Raw genomic sequence first — 16,711 nt, 5'->3', positions numbered from 1 at the left:
GTGGATAGGGTCGGGAAATTTAGCCTCCGACAGAATACCAAGAAGGGTTCTTTAACGTGCGAGGAAAATTGGCATCTTTCCCAACACGTTGCATCACTATGGTTTGCGGTCAGGTTTTCCGTATTATGGCCTGACGACCCCAGGATTTAACATGCCAGGGGTACCCCATTCCACCACCTGGGGCACACAAACCTCTGCTGGCAGAGCGTTCTGAACACTATTTAGTCGCCTTTTTTGACATTCTTTTGACATCCGGACCCAAACGGGGCGATATATAATATAGGCCTAGAGTTTGGACCAATAGATGTCTGATAAAAATACAAGACCAATCAGAACACAAATAAACAAATCATTTGTTGTATTTAGAAAGGCCAATCCTAACACTTCTAAATATTTTTGTCGCCCTATACTTTCGGGGGCTAGGCGCTCTGTCCACAAAGCAACTGGGATGTGTGCCCCAGGTGGTGGAATTAGGTACCCCTGGCGTGTTACATGCTGGTGTTGTCAGGCTATAAAACGGAAAACCTGACCGAAAACCATAGTGGTGCACCGTGTTGAGAAAGATGCCACGTTCCTTGCACGTTTAAGAATCCTGCTGTGGTATTCTCCCGGAGTAGGAACATTTGCGCTCCGCCACAGGAGGCTCAATTGGCCGATCTTACTTATCCCTCCCTTTTAACTTCAAACCAAAATTTGTTGACCCTATCATCCTTGTTTCCAATCTCATTTTTCATTTCATGTTCATTTTATCATCCATTTCATGTTCATCGTCTGAATATAGCTGAAATATTGCTGCTCGGACGTTAAAACCCAACAAGCAAGCAAACTTACGGGCATATGGTCCAGGTGATACAATAAACCTTGAAATGAAACAGTGTTGACGTAGTAATTTTCTATATTAGTATATTATAATCGTTTTTTTTTTGCCTTAAACTTACATGAAATTTAGTAAGCTTGTCATGGATATAAAGTATGCTTGAGGTTATAATAGAATACGTACCAAAGAATTGATGGTGAGAAGATTGTACTCAGCTTGGACAATTAAAGGATGTTCTGGTAGAACAAGTTTGTTGTAAGTTGTAAACAATGCTGTATGAATATTGTTGGCATCGGTGAATAAATAAGACTCTACTTGACATATTGCTGCAATAAAATTATGAACGCCATTACAGCTCAACTATTTAATATTTTTGAAAATTAATTTTAAATATTTTAATGCTGATTTAAATACATAACTAGACATACATTCTTCCACAACCACATATATGACATGCGTTTCGGTTTTCCAATATATATGATTGGTATTTTTGTCTCAGTATCCTTCTCGGTCCTACTTCTCATAACATGAGCACCAGATTTTGAAAAACGTGTTTTATTTGAGTCAACAAGAAAACGCAATATCTACATAAACAAAATTGTATCTTCTAATAATGAATTAAAAATTTACCATCTGTAACAAATTGTTTAAATTAAAAAAACAAAACAAAAACAAAACAAAAACAACGAAAAAAAAAACAAAAAAAAACACATAAAAAAACAAACAAACAAAACACACAAACAAAAACAAACAAACAAAAAAAAAATAACAAAAAACAAACAAACAAAAGTAAAAACAAAAACAAAAACAAAAACTTATTTCTATACCTTCTTTCCAATAAAGATAAGGCTAGTATTAACTTACCTGTAGTCAAATAGAAATAAGTAAATATCCTTAAACCATTGAATAGACACGCAAAACTTTCCATCGTACTTAGTGATGTTAATTTCTGACTTTACTCTGTTAATTCATCTATATATCTCTATCGATAGAAATTAAATGCATTTTACATTTGTAACATTAACGTCATCAAATTACTTGTCAATTTAATGAACAGACCAGTCTTTAGTGACTTTAGGTTAACCAACTATAAGTCCGATAAAGGGTCCGGTTAATTTTTAATTCGTTACTAACTGTGATTAAGAGTCATTTTGGTTATGTCATGATTTACAATAAACTGATGCGAATGGTTGCGAATAATCATTTTATATTAGAACGATACATACTCACTATTAAATATAAAAATAACATAGTTATAATGATAGTTTTTCAAAGTTAATTTAGTCGCATTTGCTGAGTGTTTCTGAACAATAATTACATTTGTGAGCTTAAGAGTTTGCACTTGTTTAATAGGAGTAACATCATTGATCAGCTATGAATAGATATACACAGTCTTACAGTTATTAAAACAAATGGTAGGTTAAAGATTTTCGAAAGAAAAGTTTGTAGAAAGAAATCATTTTAAGCATGTAGCATTTAAACTGCAGCTTACAACAATAACAATTCCTTCACTGTTAAATGCAAAACTCAATTGATTTTCTTTACACATTGAGCAGCATTTGTGTTATTTATATTATGTCCGTCTTTCAAGTAGGAATTGGTTGAATTACCTTAGTTCCCGGCTTAAAACGTTAATTCAGTACACAATAAACGACTTCGTATTCATTGTTTTATGGAAAAAGTAGGAATATTTGATTTACAAACCGATTTGGAAATCCGTTAGAAAACAACTATAGTTAGAACACCAAAAGAACAATAGCCGCAGAACTAGCTGCGCCATAGAAGAACTAACAGGACTGAACATATTTCAAAAGAAAAACAGAATGAAACCGACTATAAACCGCAGATAAATCAAATACTAACAAGACTAATCAGAACACAAATAAACAAATCATTTGTTGTATTTAGAAAGGCCAATCCTAACACTTCTCAATTTTTTTGTGGCGAGAATCATTGTTCCCCCCTTATAAGGCAATAATTTTAAAGGAAGTCATTCTATAGTGTGAGTCAACCGGGACTCTACGCTGGGTAATCTCATCATATCATAAACTCTTTCAATATATAACCTGAAAAGGTGAACAACGTCACCTTTTGCTTTTCAAGGAAAAACATGAAAAGAAGTTTTGACCAATGAGTTCTTCAAGCACAAGAAAGATGGTCTCATAATTTTTTTTTATAAAACTTAGAATAGATCGTTTTAGGCCCTATTTCATTATATGGACATGGTAGGATTATGTCTTTTCAGTCGGTATTATCGACAGCATGGTGCTGAGGAATGCTTTTCCACTGAGTGGTATCAAAGGGAAAGATTTATCGACGACAAACGACGTCGGACCCAAAGTGAAGACAGTATCTCTTACGGGCCTATGGTCCAGGTGATACAATAAACCTTGAAATGAAACAGTGTTGACGTAGTAGTTTTCTATATTAGTATATTATAATCGTTTTTTTTTTCTGCCTTAACCTTACATGAAATTTAGTAAGCTTGTCATGGATATAAAGTATGCTTGAGATTATAATAGAATACGTACCAAAGAATTGATGGTGAGAAGATTGTACTCAGCTTGGACAATTAAAGGATGTTCTGATAGTTTGTTGTAAGTTGTAAACAATGCTGTATGGATCTTGTTGGCATCAGTGAATAAATAAGACTCTACTTGACATATTGCTGCAATAAAATTATGAACGCCATTACAGCTCAACTATTTAATATTTTTGAAAAATAATTTTAAATATTTTAATGCTGATTTAAATACATAACTAGACATACATTCTTCCACAACCATATATATGACACGCGTTTCGGTTATCCAATATATATGATTGGTATTTTTGTCTCAGTATCCTTTTCGGTCCTACTTCTCATAACATGAGCACCAGATTTTGAAAAAAGTGGTTACAAACCGGTTTGGAAATCCGTTAGAAAACACCTATAGTTAGAACACCAAAAGAACAATGGCCGCAGAACTAGCTGCCCCACAGAAGAACCAAAAGGATTGAACATAATTCAAAGGAAAAACTAACAGAACGAAACCAACTATAAACCTAAGATAAATCAAATACTAACAAGATCAGCTTCTTTGTCTTGCTGAACACCCACAGTGATTCGGGATGCAGATCAAATCCAGTGAAGTAAAATTCCATAAATGACCTTAGTCGTATTTGTTTTTCTTTTTTAAACTGATTAACTGTAACGATCATGGTTACGGCCGCATGACATTAAAAGCAGGAGCTGCAACCTCTAAGCACCATATATAAAGAGAATAGATATGTTAAATATGTCAAAGAGTTATCAAGGAGGAATCTGTTATCAGTACTCAGTGCACCTGTTTCAGGGTTAATATGTTGTCAGAATAAAGTAGGCCTGTTTCAAGGGATAACCTGTTATCAGAACTAAATACACCTGTTGCAAGGGATAACATGTTATCAGAACTAAGTACTCCTGTTTCAAGGAATAACATGTTATTAGTATTCTATACACCTGTTTTAAGTGGTAGCCTGTTTTCAGTACCCTGTACACTTGTTTCAAAGAGTAACCTGTTATCATTATTCTGTACACCAGTTTCAAGGGGTAACCTGACCTGTTATCAGAATTTAGTACACCTGTTTCAAGGGGTAACCTGTTATTAGTATTCTGTACACCTGTTTCAATGATGAATATCTTATCAGTATTATGTACACCTGTTTCAAGGAGTAACATGTTATCAGTAATATGTACAACTGTTTCAGGGATAACCTGTTTAATATATCAGTATTATGTACACTATTTCAAGGGGTAACTTGTTATCAGTATTCTGGACACGTGTTTCAAGGAGTAACCAGTTATCATGGAAACTAAAACAGAAAGTTCAAGTTACAACAATGAATTCAGTATAAGAATTACACAAATACAAAATATCAAAAGTACACAAAATCAGGCACACCAATTTCTCAGAGCATGTCAAAGGCGCTATATTGATGTAGCCCCATAAGTAATACATTGAGTGAAGTCACAATGTTTAAGAAGGTTTCGAATTTTATGCTACGGCAAATTCCGTGAAATAAAATACAATATAAAGTTCGTGGTCAGAAAACTGTTACTATTGGGTTGGTGAACGCCCTCAATAATCATTTGTTCACCGGCAGTTCCGTCCACTCATAAAAAAAATCAATGAAAAGTCGGAACATTTTATGTAATATTTTAATCGTTTTTGCCTGAATATTTTCTTGTATGATACTGAGGTATAAACTACTATTAAGCGTCTATTTTTGTAGATTTTTTTAAATCAATTTCTTTTCTCTGCTCTGTGGTCATTTTGTATAGTATGTCAATAGCGATAATTTTTAATCCACATGAGTAAAAACTATAACTTGGGAAATGAAAAGACGACACCTAATAAACTCTGTAAATAGAGACAAATATATTGATAACGATGGCTTATAGTTCAATGAAAAGAATGGAAAGCAATATCATTTACACTTTTTTTCAAACGCGAAATGTTTATTATCGTTATTTAGAATTTAAGTATAGCTAGAATTGCTAAAATTATATTATTAATAGTTTATAACAATGTTGTATCTGGGTTAAATAGTACGGTCAAATAAAGAGTCGATTATATTTTCCTTTGTGTATCATTATTATTATAGCTTTGTATTCCTGATGTAGGCGGATTTACCATTTAAAATAAAACTTTCTCATTTATTGCCCTTTTCTTTTCTAATTATTTCTGAAATTCCTGGAGGAGTTAACAGAGGCACCTCATACAATACAAAAACTTGGATAATTGTTATGAAAAATTGCAAAAAAAATTCGACAAAGAATTCTAATTCTAGCAAACAAACAGATTAAACAACTAACAGCCACTCACAAAATGAACATCACGAACCCCATTAAAACAAGGGCAACTATAGGTTATTAGGCTCAGCAGTAAATATAGCTACTTTATTCCAGATTAAATATTCTGTTTCTCTCAGACTTGTCAAATTCAAAAGGATCCTTCCAACCGAGAACTCCTCTATTCTACTTCCACCATAACACTCTTTCATTCTACTTCCACAGCAGCACTCCTTCACTCAACTTCCATCACAACACTCCACCATTCTACTTCCAACAGCACTCCTCCGTCCTACTGAAACAACTTTCACCACAACACTCCTCAATTCAACTTCCATCACAACACTCCTCCATAGTCATCTATTCTACTGAAACAACTTCCACCACAGCACTCCTCCATTCTACTGAACAAACTTCCACCACAGCACTCCTCCATTCTACTGAAACAACTTCCACCACAGCAATCCTCCATTCTACTGAAACAACAACTGATTCTTGCTTACTTTCTTACGGATCAATATTTAGAGAAGGCTTATATGTTATGATAGAGTTTGTCTTGCTGGTATATATTATTCCGACAGTATACATCTTTTGGATTGATACTTCTAACTACTCTTCATCGTGACGGATAACATTCATTTTCAATAAATCACAGCTTCTGCTTTCTTTTTTAACAGAAATGACGAAACCAGTTCAAGTAATTGGCACACATTGAAGGTTGGGACTTTAACTGGACTTATTATTTACACTAGGATCAGACCCTACATGTAGCAATAAGTCAGATGTCTGATCATTTAAAAAATCATTACCTATCCAAGAACCATTCTTGAAAATTTTATGCTTAAGGATTTCTCATATTACAACCACAAAATGTTCTGTGAAAGATTGATCCCTGATTATTACACCTTAATTTGTACTAACCACATTGCCAAATAAACCTCATAAGATACTCAAGGACGAACGCTTGCTATGTCACTCCATTATCTTTCATAGAACCTCTCTGACTCGTGTCTACCCTTTTTACTTTCTTTAAAGATTATTCCAAACATGATCTGTATTAGGAATTTAATAATTCCTTTTGATATCTTGATGACAATTTGCCATTAATAATCTAGCGAAAACTGTTAAAGAAATCTACCTAAAAGAACGTCAGTTAACGAAGTATAACAATACTTGTACGCCGTACGTTCTCCTGGTTTAGATATGATACTAGAAAATGGCAACGTTCTTACTAGAACTAATGACAAAAGAGGTGATTTTGATTTTCTATTCCTAGATGTGGTATTTCAGAAGCCCAATCATGTGGTATTTTCATATCACAACTGGTCTGTTGTACTGGTATTTGTAATAAAATGTCAAATTTAATGATCTTAACAATTCTGTACTGAAAAGCCTTTGTATAATTTGTCGGTATCGATACCTCCAACCTCTTGTTTTTTTACCGTCACAATATTTTGACACAAAGTGAAAATTGGTTTAGCACTTTTAGGTTCTTTATAAGGCATTGCACACCATTCCTTTATAATCAATAATTCACACTTTCTTAAACGTCCAATAGGTTTATAAACTGCCTTTATAGATGTTTTCGTATAGATTACGATTTCTATAGACCTCAGTTTGATTATATGGTATATAATTGGTATTTCATTGAAATACTTTAAAGTATTATTGAGTCAATTTTATTGTGTTTTCCCAATCTGGTCTTTCTCCATCGATTATATTTTTTAATTTCTGCTGGAATCTTTTTTTTTATAATTGATATTTTTTTATTGAAAACTACATTTCTTAGTAGAAAAACATCAAATACCGGTACCTTCTCCCGGCCTCGTTAACTATTAGTATCGCAACAGCAATGTTTAGTGTGTGTTAGTAAATAATATCAATATTGTATATATATACATGTTTTATGACTTCAGTTGCATAGGAACAGGACCAACAAATATACAGAATCCTTTTTTTAGATAAAAAAAAGAAAGGGAGGTAGAGATAAAGAAGGAAGAATTAAAGATAGAGAAACGGAAGTTAAAAAAAGAAAAGAAGAAAAAAAAAGAACAAATAAGAACAAAAAACAAATAAAGAAAAAAATAGAAACAAATAAATAAATATATAAATAAATAAATAAAGCGATGATTGATATTGGATATTATCTCAAAGGGCATATTGACAAAGACAGATCATATTAGAAAACATGGATCATACAATTATGAACAAGCATACTAGGAAAATCTACTATTGTTGGTATATATTATATAACAAAAAAAAAAAAAATAGACGAAGATGGTCTGGTCGGTCAGATTATATATAATGAAACTGTCTCAGATGACTGAATGTACAATAAAAAAGCACTGACCAAAAAATATAATAGTTTTGGGTACATTTGTTTTTAGACTGTATCAATGGAACAATATCTGGCAATTCATCATGTTCTATAGGAACATGGGAGTTATGTGACAACCTTCATTAATTCTTGTTTTTCATTTTACAAAATTTGGAGCCAGGGGCCCCAGCAGGCAGTGGCAGCTTCTAATGATTAATTTTTAAATGTAATAATTTTTTCTATATTAAGATTTTCTTTCATAAGTTTTTTAAAGCGTTTATATTTAGTCGTAAATTTTTCATTTTTGATTTATATATGTAATATTTGGCAAATAAAATTATAATATTTCTTACTTTATTTCTCTTGGAATTTTCCATTATCCCCAACAATACTATTTCCATGTTTAATGGAAGTTCAATCTCTAAAATTTCAAAGATCCATGCATTCATAGCCTCCCAGAGCTCAAAACTGTAAGCACATGACCAAAACAGATGTTCAATAGTTTCGGGTAATTCATGGCAAAAGGTGCAGGTATTTTGGGTACTAGATTCATTTTATTCAGAAGATCGTTTGTTCCTAGGATTCTATGTAAAATTCTTGTTTGAAACCAATGTAGCTTTGTACTTTTTGTAACTTTAAAAGGAAGCTTGTAGTATTTTTGCCATTGTATATTATTTTTATTCATAACTTGGCATTTGTCTTCTGATTTTATTTTATTTTCCTTGGATTGCAGAATATCATACATATCTTTTGAACCTTTTTTCAATTTTGTAAAAATCTTAAGAGTCATTGGTATAACTGGTCCATTGATTCTAACAAAATTGGTATCAATATCATATTTTTTCCTAAATGATGTAATAGCTGCTATTAGTCCATGATACTGTGTGAAATTTGTATTTATAGTATAATTCATTCGGAATTCTTGTATATCATTCGGAATTCTTGTATATCAATAAAGTTTCCATTCTCATTTAGTAAATCATGTATAGGCCATACACTTTTTCTAGACCATTCTTTGTACCACACTGGTATATTTCCAATTCTGATATCTTTATTCTTCCATATATTTGATTCAAGAAAATCCTGAGTATTGCTTATAGGAAGTTTGCATTTAAGTTCTGACCAATTTTCAATAACTTCTTTCCAAAAAGGGTTTGTCAATTGATTTATAGGACCTATGTGAAGAATATCTTCCTTCTTTATATTTTAAGTAAAGAATAGCAAATGACTATAAGAACTGGTTGAGTTCAACCTCCATTGTCATATTTCTGTGTTAAAACTTCCCTTTTAATTTTATCTGGCTTGCCACCCCAAATAAATTCAAACGTGCATTTGATGAATTTATATATTACTATGATTTGATATGGTTATTTGATATTTAAGATATATTTGATTCGGGCTTGGTAATGATAAGAATAAATGGTTTAGTTTGGAAATGAATAACGTTTTGATTATCGTAATTTTGGCTATCGGTGTTCGATTTAATTTTGACCAGAAATTTAAAACGCATTCTATATCCCCAAATGTAGGGCATAGTTTAATGATTCTGTCTCTTTAAATTTACAGAAAAGTTTATATCCAAAAGTGCAAACCTGCTGCTCGAACCTTGGTTCCCTTGATTACTATTGTATGATCATGCTTAATTTTGGAACTACATTGAACGAGGGGATGTCGGTAAAAGCCTGATTAAACTAATTGAAACCCACCGTAGATGTTATTCTCTAGTACACACTCCGGTCATTTAAGTATCTTTGTACCATTTTATTACTTTTTAATTTGATTTTGAAGAATTGCTATTTTTCTGTTATCATCAATTCATTTTCAATTTTTGTTATTAGGTCTTTTTGGATATTCACACATGGTGAAGACATTTTGGTGATCTCTGAAAGTATTAACTATTTTAGATTTGGTTTAATCACAGTGCTTTTGTTGGAGTTGACCATTTCCGGTCTTGTTACCACCGTCCGAAGCATCTGTTATAACATGGTATCATACCCAGGTTTCTTTGCGATTTCATATTGCCTGTGCTTTATGCAATTTATTTTATTCGTTGCGCTTTTGTTAATATAGGTTTTCTTTATTTCCTGTTTGTTTTCACATTCAGGTCGCGTTACGTTTTACTTTCTAAAAATGAGTTATGCTTCTTTTCCTTTTCATTTCATTTAACAAGTCGTTTTAAAGTTTTATCGATAGTTCCGATATGTTACAATTGAACTGTTGATCGACATATCTTTCGTCTCGCCCTGTCATTTACAATCTTTTAAATTTAAAATCAGTTCATTTTTCAGTTTCATCGCGTTTTTAATATGCGTGGAATAAACGTAAATCGGCATCATTATGAAAACAATTTTTTTGTGGATTAACTTATTATTTGTTTATAATATCATCGCTTCAATTTTTAAGATTTACATGTTTACATGATGACATGAATATTAGGTGAAATAACGGCATAAGATGCCACCACTGCAAAAATAGTAATGATCTCTTACTTGTTTACAAGTTGACAAATGTAAGGTACAATAAAATATCAATCTAACCAAAAAAAAAAAAAAAAAAAAAAAAAAAAAAAAAAAAAAAAAAAAAACAAAACAAGAACGAAACAAAACAAAACAAAACAAACAAACAAGCAAACCAAGAACAAACGGGAAAAAACGAAAATATCCCGTTCTCCATAAAATGTAAACTGGGAAACACCATCAAAACATCGGAAACAAGGTATTAACTGCCAGTTTTGGTTTAAGAACTACTACTTTTAGAGAATCGCCTACAAATGGTAGCGGTAACATTAAATTATTTATTTTCTTAGAAACTAAAGTCAAAATACTATCGATCAAATCAAACTGCAAATATCTTTACGATAAAAATAATCTTATACTATAACCATACGTAGCCTTTCAGTAGCAATAACTTGTATGAACCAAATATTGTACTATTTCGAACTTTATTATTTCATATTGTTGTTATTATTTCATCAATCTAATGTATCTCATTAAAATTAACTGGTTACATACCGGAAAGCAAGACCAAAATGATCGTAAAATTGAACATTTTAATGGCTTTACTTTGTGGACTAACTTTGATCATATTAATATTATACTAATAAATTTAATACTTTTACATAGATGTAAAAGCACACATTGTTACATATGCACACACTTACAAAAACCAAGTTAAAGATACTGAACTCTGTCACGCACACGAGTCATACTTGGCATAAGCTTGGCCTACACATACGTATTTTTTCTTTCTTTTATTAGCCATTATACCAACACTGCTGTTTAATCTTAATGTCGTGAATTATATACAATCCAAGCATTAGTTGTCTTTATTCTATTTTAACAGTACATGTGTAGTTTATACTCGCAAAGACGCCAGCTGCAGACTGCAATACACCACACGTTGTTGCAATAGCACAGATAAATTTGATTATGTACATATATGTACAGGTGAGGTAAATATTCACTTGATTTTACAATTATTTCTTATCACATCAGTACACGCTAAGACACAACAAAATATTTAAGTCCCCAAACACATAGCTAGTTTCGAAATACCCAAACACATGGCCAGTTTTTTAAGAGTAATCAAGGGAACCAACGTTCTAGCGGTAATCAAAAGAATGTAATCCAAAGACAAAGACAAGACATGAATAACATACGCAAAAAATAACATAAAGTAACTAAAATCATACAAAGTAACAAAAGCAAATGAGCAACTCGGACTCCAATAAAAACCGGCAGCAGGGACCAGGTGAACCGGTAGGGTAAGCGTCCTCTGCTTTTCTAGATACACCCGCCGAGTTGCTCATATAAAGTCAAAGTCCGGGGTAGACAAACGAGGAAAGGAAAACTATGACACGTTGAATAAATCAGTTTTCATGGCGCAAATGGATACACCATAACGATCAACGAGTTCATGATGACCATCATAAAATTTCTGTAGCAGGGTTCGACATTAACAGTAGTTCGGTAGTCCTGTGCCTACCTAATTTCTAGGTTGACTACCTTGAAATATCAATGGGTAGTCCTTGGGCTACCTAAATTAGTTCTTAAAATTTCATTAGTCCTAAGAACAGGACCACAAAATAATTTTGAGGACTACCTAATTATCTATCACATGGTCCTGTTTCCAGTCTTAAGATCTATAAGGTGATGCCTTCAATTTTGTTAACTCTATCAAACTAATTATGTTTTGTATTAATGTCATTTTTCTGATGTTCCAAACATGGCATGAAAGTTCAGTTGTTCAAGCAATATCGTCTACCTTTCTCAAAAACAAATTAACTTTAGTAAGGATTTCTTGTTCGTCTTCCCAGCAAACATAGTGACAATACGTCTTGTGGAAACACCAGCTTATGTTTTCTTGTAAGCATTTGACATTTAATAGTTTTCAATCACCATGTTTCGGCAGCACTTGTTATTCTTCTGCCAATTAATCATCATTAGAGTGTAATTTCGTACAGAAGATATAAGCCAGCTCCAATCTTATTTCGTTAGATGAAGATAATTATCTGTCGCCAGCATGTTTCAAGATAGTCACTTCTGTTTACTAACGAGTTGTTCTACCGAATATAGTTCTGAACATGCCAATAATGACACATGTAATATATTTAATTATTAGTCATGCAATTATTATATCATTCGGATATGTGAGTGTTAGCCTGTGATCAATAAATGACAATTATAAAATAATCATATGTTTACTTAGAAATATGATAATCATGTCGCCAAATTAGTACCATATATAGTCGTATTATACTTGATCCATGCGATAATCGCATATCGAATAATTTATTTGATAACCATAAGTTGTGCATATTTAGTATAATTTTCATGTGTAGTACTTTCGGTTGTGCATTGACTTAAGAGTAATAAAAGGAACCAAGATTCTAGCAGAAATCATACGAATGTACACAATGAAGGGATAAAAGACAAAATACGAAAAACAGACACACACAACAAAGAACATAAGAACTCTATGTAGTGGCGAAACACTTTCAACTCTTTTTACTCATTATACTACTATGCTATACACGCATTTAAAAGATAGGCTGTTGATTTAAATTAATCACTGCATCTTTAAAAAGGAAGGGAGATTCAGATGAACTTACCAAGTCAAATGCCAAGATAAATCTTACTTCAGATAATGTTCCATTGATGAAAACATTACTTTGTAGCATTTTGATTAACGACATATTTGTACAGCCTGGTAAAATAGTTTTTTGGTAAATAAAAATAAAAAAAACAAATAAAAAGCATCACAATGGGCACCAATGCAAATATCTATGTGCTAATGGTTTCCTACAAATCTACAAGCAAGAACTTATTCAAACACAAATAAACTAGAGCCACTGCTATATGCATAATGTTTCATCCTCCAAAAATCCTGTTTTCTAACATTACCAGTTCTACAGAAAAAGGAGATTTGAATTAAATACACAACAGACTGTTAAAAATTAAAAATAAGGGCGATGACTATAATTTCCCAGTTTTAATTATCATTTACATCAATTTTCCACATAAAGCTTATTGACTTGTGCATACACCAACAAAAAACAAAGCATAGTAAATTAGGGAAATCGGCAAAGAGCTTTAATTTCAAGTCAGGTAAATACGTGCGTCTTCTTGTTTTCGATCTTATGTTGATCGGCTATTTCACAAATAATTTTAGTGTATTTCTTGCTTTTAAACACCCAATTGTGCTCCTCTAGTTGCGGACCTATTTCTTCATTCTTATGAGGCTGACTTTTTAGCTGATCTGATGCGAAAGAAAGGACATCATTTAGGTAGATCCTTTAATCTCAGTGTCCGCTGTATAGATGACGTATTATCCTATTTTCGGGGATGATTTGGTACATCGCACCTACCCCAAAGAACTTGAGATAAAGGATACTACAGACACTGTGAAATCAGGCACATATCTTGATCTACACTTAGTGATCGATGGCAAAGGAAAACTATTAATCAAACTAAACGACAAACGTGATGACTTTTCATTCATAATTGTCAACTTTCCTTTCATCTGTGGCAACATTCCTTCAGCACTTGCGTATGGAGTTTTCATATCACAACTCATACGTTATGCCAGAGCTTGCCGTAACTATGCAGACTTTTTGTATCGCGCTAAACCTCTTACTATAAGATTTCTGGGACAGGGTTATGTTGCTACGAGATTGCAGAAGATTGTTTGGTTCTCATCATGAACTCGTGAATCGTTACGTGGTATCAATCTGCACTATGAAACCAATTTTGTTCAACGTATCATAGTTTGTCTACTCCGGACTTGACTTTTTATGAGCAACTCGGCGGGTGTTTCTAGAAAAGCAGAGGACGCTTATTCTACCAGTGCACCTGGTCCACGCTTCGAGATTTTATTGGAGCCCGAGTTGCTCATTTACTTTTGTTACTTTGTATGTATTATTTTAGTTACTTCGTGTTCTTTGTTGTGTTTGTCTGTTTTCCATGTCTGGTGTTGTCCCTTGATTACATTCTATGATTTCCGCTAGAATCTTGGCTCCCTTGATTACTTTTTCAGTGTCTACATTTAAGTTATAATGAACTTGTTAGTCAACAGGCGAGAGAGATAATTGCAAAAAGCTGAAATTGATTTCTTTTTATTTATGTCGAAAACGTATGTGCACTTAATTCTCGATAAGTCTGTAAATCATTTCGATTGTGTTGATTTGTATGTAACTGTATTGGCAGTCTGATACTGAAGTACTCCAATTTCTTACAGTACAGCCTCTTTTGTCAATTATTACTTTCGCATAAAGGGAAACTTTTGCATCTTAAAGATGGAAACATTTTTTCTTTGAGTCGCAAAAATATTCCAAAGGCGGTCGACGACGAATGTAATTTGTTTATTGTTGTTTTTTACGCTGTTTATTGTTACATTGAAGCAAATATATTGAGTGTAACATATATTGTTATATGAGACAAAATCTCCATTCACCCAGTGAAGCAAAGAAATGACACAAGAAAAACAAAAGACTTCAAATATCTTCCAACGAAAACTATAGTTGACCCAAGATCGTAATAAACCGTTATAAGTCAATTAAGAACATACAAACAAGTTAGTAACTTGAAATAGGAGTAAGTATAACTGCAATAGTATCCTGTTTTTGATCTCTTTTCCTTTTTCCAGTGGCAATCAAAATTTGTCGACCCTATTATCCGTGTGTCCCATCCTTTTTTTTCATTTCATGTTCATTTTATCATCCATTTCATGTTCATCGTCTAAATATAGCTGAAATATTGCTGCTCGGACGTTAAACCCCAACAAACAAACAAACATGGTATTGCAAGTCTACACAGCGTCTTTATACAAGTATACATCAAATGTATATGTAAGACGTTAAACAGTAAATATAGCGTACCTTAAACAAACCGCTGCAACTACATTTGTGACAAAGTGAAAAAAAATGTGAAAATCGAACTACAGTTCAGCATTCGTATACAAACAAGACTTGTTGTGGCCTTCGATAAGAATTATTCCGAAGGTGTCGTGGTTCTTTTGATATTACATTGACCCATTACATTCTGGGTGGTTCCAATGATAGCTTTCTGAATGCGTATTGGATTTCTTGATACTACATAGCTATAGGGTCATTACATTCAACTCGATATAGTTTGATAGTACCTGGCTTGTTTTATTGTAAACAAATTTCGATCCAATTCATCGTTTCATCAGATCAATGTATCTTGTCTAATTAGTCGTCAGAAATCTAATCAATCTTTTGTTCGTGATGTATGATCTAAGAAACAATTTTATTGAGTGATTATAGTTCGACTCATGATTGTCTGGTGTCCATGAAGTGCAACTCTCATTCAACGAAAAGCTCTATTTGATCCAAAGACATTTGTATGTAATTAACGGACAATGACACGTCAATTACACAAACGAAAGTTTATAACTGGTTTTGAAGCTAATGGTTGGATTTACAACAGTTTTTTTCTCACTTATTTATTGATCATTATGTTATCTTATGTACTGTTTTGACTACCGATTTTACCGATTTTGACATGTGCCGATTATTATATGCTACATATGCCGGAAATAATCACCCCTTATGGAAGCGGGACGTTTAGAGCGCTATAAAACCTGGCTCATTCCATCGTTCCTTTCGGAAATATACCTGTACCAAGTCAGAACCATGGCGGTGGTTTCTAAATTTACTATTTTTTACCCTGATATTGCCATCATTTATACGGACTATTCCTTCTGATAAATACTTGTCAATCTTCATATATACGTTTTTCATTCAATCGTTCAGCATTTTACTATACATCAAGTCTATCCGTCCAATTAACCACAGAACCAATTTAGTAACACAAGGAGATAATGTGTTATAGATCAAATTTTTGAAATGCTCTGAAATCGTATTACATCTGGGTTTTCCTAAAGTATCATGGTTAAGAAAAGAAATTATTATAAAAATCCTTTTTTATAAGGAACTACATGTGATTCAGACATGATTTCAACAATTTATTTCAGTATATATATGTTTGTAACACATTTATTAGTAAACTTTAAAACATGTCTTAGAAATCGTTATTTAACTTTTCTCTGCAACAAGTTATGATGAAAATTAACTAGGGTCAAAGTCAACAAATGTCCAGGAATCAGGAACAAATGCAACATGGGTCAAATTTTAAATGCATCCTACGTCATTGTAAACAGGATCGAAATAACTTAGGTGTCAAATGCATCTAACGGCACAAGAATATGGGTCAAAGGCACTTAGTGTCTGTGCAAAAGTTGTAAA

The sequence above is a fragment of the Perna viridis genome, chromosome 12, assembly GCF_037379345.1.
Source record: "Perna viridis isolate PV_CMFRI_1.1 ecotype Kerala chromosome 12, ASM3737934v1, whole genome shotgun sequence".
NCBI lineage: Eukaryota > Metazoa > Mollusca > Bivalvia > Mytilida > Mytilidae > Perna > Perna viridis.
This window is presented reverse-complemented; position numbering follows the sequence as displayed.